Below are 4,279 nucleotides of genomic sequence, written 5' to 3'. Positions count from 1 at the left end.
CTGCCAAAGAATAGCCAATAGTTCCATCAGCTCTTTCCCTAATACGTAAAACTCCTCCCACCTTGCTGGATGTGATTCCTCTCAGGACAGAGAGTTGGGTGCCTACATCTAGCTTGTTAAATTCCTGTGTTGATATTCAGTTGATCCAGCACTGTGAAGATTCAGGGATGTCACTTATAAAATTATTAATTCTTTTTCATTTGGACACAGGTTGTCTCTGCCCTTTAGGCACAAATTGTGGTCAGAAATGGAACAGTTAGCAATGAGCCTTTACCCTTGTATGTCTCTCTTTTGCTACTGGTCTACTTATAACAGTAGCTAGAAAACCCGTGATTGGCCTCTGGCTGGGGGGTCATTGGGAGAGTCATTGAGTGGTGGGCGATAAGAACAGAGGTGTACACTACTAGATGAACCCAACTTGGGCAGGCATGTGATGTCATGAACCTGTTTGGTGGTTCTCACTCTATAAGCTCATTTGGACATGGAGCCTGTCATGAACCATCTGGTAGGAAGACACAAAGGTCTGCCTTTCAGAGATTGCATTTAAGACTCACTCAAAAGTGGGCCCATCAACTTACTATAAACATTGATCTTTCACTACACCCAGGAGGTAGTTTTCTCTCCTCACAAAGCACAATGGATGACTTTACTTTCTATACTCCACAATCTATGGATGTTCAAGTCTCTTATATACAATGATGTAATATTTATACTCTGCTATAAATATTACAATCCATCCAATGCTATATCATCCAATGCTATATCATCTTTTTGACTTACAAGATCTAATGTAAGAGTCAAACAAATGGTTGCTATACTGTATTATTTAGGGAGTAATGCCAAGAAAGAAGTCTGTTCATATCCAGTATGGGCAGATTTTGCTAAACACATTTGCTCTGAGCTTGTTTGAATACAGGGTTGTGATTTTGTAGCTATGGATGAATAACTGTATAGTGAAACTCCAAGAAATGGATTCAAAATGACTTGACAGAAGCTTGTCTGGAAGGCTTATGTAATGAGGCTCTCTCTTTAGAATGGTGGGCGGTGTCCTGTAGGAGGAGCTAAGGTGGGAGGAGTTAGGAGAGGAAGAAGAAAAGGAAGAGGAGGACCTAAGAGAGAGGCGATGGAGGCGGATGTTCACGTGTCTGTAGCAGTCAAAGGTAGCTGGTATATCTAGGTTGGGTATTGGGTTACACTTCTGATTGTATGGGTATCTTGTTACTGATCATTACCAAATATATAAGCCTTTGATTAATCTTTAAGCATTAGAGTCTCATCTTTCTACTGGGCCCACATGGATGGCAGGATGGTCTGGGTAATGCCCTGCCTTGCGGAGACAGCATGGAAGATTGGCAGAGCCATCTCCCACGCTGGCATCTTGTGGGTGGCAGGCCTGATGTTTCTGGCTGGCCAGTTCTAGCTGCTGCGAGCACGTGGCCTCTGGCCATGGAAGGTGGTGGATGAGCTAGGCAGAGCTGCCACAGCTTAGATAGTCGGCTTGACCAGAGGCCTTTAAACAATTACTTCAACAGTGTCCCATCTCTTGCCTACTGTAGGCTTAGTGCCCGACATGCACTACAGCTGTGAGAACTGCTTGAGCCTCCATCCTGGAGCTACTTCCTCACTTAGGATTGTCTGCATTTATGGCTTCACTCCTTACCTCTGTCTTGAGAGTTTCCAAACTTATTCTTCAATACAGACTTTCCTCAGTCTCTCAGACTAGAAATGCCTACCTGGAATCTAGTTTTGGTATTATTCCCTACCCCATTTATTGGACAGGATCTCATGCTATCACCCAGAAAGCCCAGACGTTGCTCTGTATCCCAGGCTGATCTCACACCCATGGTCGATCCTCCAGCTTCAGTTGCCGGAGTGCTGGGATTGCAGATGTGAGCCACCACAGAAGACCATTCTTGGTTATCACAAACACACTTGAAATGTTCTTCCTTCTTGGTAATGGGACGCCATGTTAGATGTGGCAGTAGGTGGACTACGTTTCCCAGCCTCCATTGCAGCCATGGATGGATAATGAGATGTAAACAGAAGTAATAAAGCTGAGCTTCTGAGGACAGTCCTTTAGAAAGAGGCTGATGCAGATAGAGGTTTTCCATCTTTGCCTCTTTACTCTTCCTGAATGTGGACATGATATATAATACTAGCATGATCATCTTGAGACTATGCAAAGAATCCAAAGAAGGAAGCTAGTATGAATGCAGCAGAGAGGGAAACAGACTTTTCTCTACCTCTGGATAACTCTTATATGAGAACTTATTTTATATCTTGCTTATTCTTCTTACATATCCTGACCAGCTAATCACCATTTCTGACAGATAGAATGGCCTCTTCCAACCTTCTAGCCATATCTGGTACTAGTATCTACTTGCATTTCACGCTCTACTTACTGACTCTTGTCCCTTAAAACTTAACTGTGTTCTCCCCTGCCACTTAGTTTTCCCATACACCATTTCTAATGCCAGGATTCCAGTCATCTCTCCCCTGATCTAATTCCTGGGTCCATTAACCCCAGTATAGGCTCTCAAAGCCTCTCCTCTGTCACATCTGTCTTTACCGAAATTTTATATTTATTTGTGTCATATTTGGACTCAATATGTGTTCCTCTCAGCAGTTTCTTTTCTTTTCCTCTCTTTGATGTGTTTATAAAAAGATAAAAAAGATAGAATATGTTCTATGGGTGTGCGGTGAGGTATAGGGGAAAGACATCCCTTCTTCCTGAGGGACCAGCCACGCAATGGTATAGTATAGACTAGAGTTTATTTAGGGCATGGGGAGGGGAATTAAGAGGGTAGCAGAGGCAGTAAGGGGTGGTGGTGGAGGGAGCACGAGAAATAGAGGAGAATAGAGGCCAGACATGAGCAGAGGGGCGGGGGGGACGGCAAGAGAGAAGCTAGAGGCAAGAGAGCAGGAGATAAGAGAGAGAGGAGGGGCAAGCAGCCCCTTTTATAGTGGGCCAGGCCTACCTGGCCGTTGCCAGGTAATGGTGGGCTGGAGTTTAGACAGAATGCTAACTCCCCTCCCCCCTTTTTTGAGACAGGATCTTACACTGTAGGTCAGGTTAGTCTAGAACTCATGTTATAGCCCAGGCAGTCACCTCCTATTCTCAACTCCTAACCTCAGCCCTGCCTCAGAGGCTTTGTACCCCTGTTCCCTTTGGCTCCAAGCTCTGTAGATCTCAGTAAGGCTGTCTGTGAAGCCAGCAGGGTTGCTATGAACACGTCTCCAGTTTATGTAAAGATCATGGACTGGATGTTAGTGAGCCTGAAATTCAAAGTGTTATCCTCTGCTTCTCAGGCCTTAAAGAGGAGGCACACGTTTCTTCACCAAAGGTGGTAGGGTCCTTTGGATGGCACCTTGGGCAGGTCTTTAGCTATTTTCATCCACCATAGAAAGTAAGTGGTGGCCCGTGGTAGAGAGCTTCCTTCTCAGAGCTGGAAGGGTTTCTACTCTGCAGCTGATGACCCTGTGGCTAACTTAAGCAAAGGTCAATACAGTTAGCACATCTGACTGGGGTAGAAGGAGAGAACTCATCTTAAGAGCTGACTCTGGGCTTTGTCTTGTCCCAGTATTCTTTTGGTTCAGTTCCTTCTTGAAACCAAGCACTTCATTGTCTTGTAAGGAGATTCTGAATTCAGAGAACTGATAGCCTAGAGAAAGACAAAATACAGTGAGTGTCCCAGCAGGAAACGGTCACACTGTGATGGTGCCAGGACAGGGAGGTGGATGGGTTCTGAGAACTCTTAGTGCAGCAGGAATGTGTGTGACAGTGTGTGGGTGAGTGTGAGTGTGTGTATGTGTGAGTGTGTGTATGCATGAGTATGTGTGTATATGCGTGTGTGTAAGTGTGTGTATGTGTGTATGTGTTAGTGTGTGAGAATATGTGTGTGAGTGAGTGTGTATATATTGTATGTATGTGACTGTGTGTGTATATCTGTGTGTGTATGCATATGTGTAAGGGTGCATGTGAGTGTGTGTTGGGGAGTATGTGTGCATGAGTGTGTGACAGTGTATGTATGAGTGTGTGTGTGGTGTGTGTGAGTGTGTGGGTGAGTATGTGTGTATGCATGTGTATGTGTAAGTGTGTATGCATGAGTGTGTGTGTATGTATGCATGAGTGTGTGAGTCTGTGTGTGTATATGTGTGTATGTACGTGTATGCATGAGTGTATGTGTATTTGTGTATGCATGAGTGTGTGTGTGTGAGAGAGACAGAGAGAAAGAGAGAGAGAGAGAGAGAGAGAGAGAGAGAGAGAGAGAGAGAGAGA

The sequence above is a fragment of the Grammomys surdaster genome, unplaced genomic scaffold (genome assembly GCF_004785775.1).
Source record: "Grammomys surdaster isolate TR1022 unplaced genomic scaffold, NIH_TR_1.0 67, whole genome shotgun sequence".
Taxonomy (NCBI): Eukaryota; Metazoa; Chordata; class Mammalia; order Rodentia; family Muridae; genus Grammomys; species Grammomys surdaster.
Note: the sequence above shows the minus strand (reverse complement) of the source record.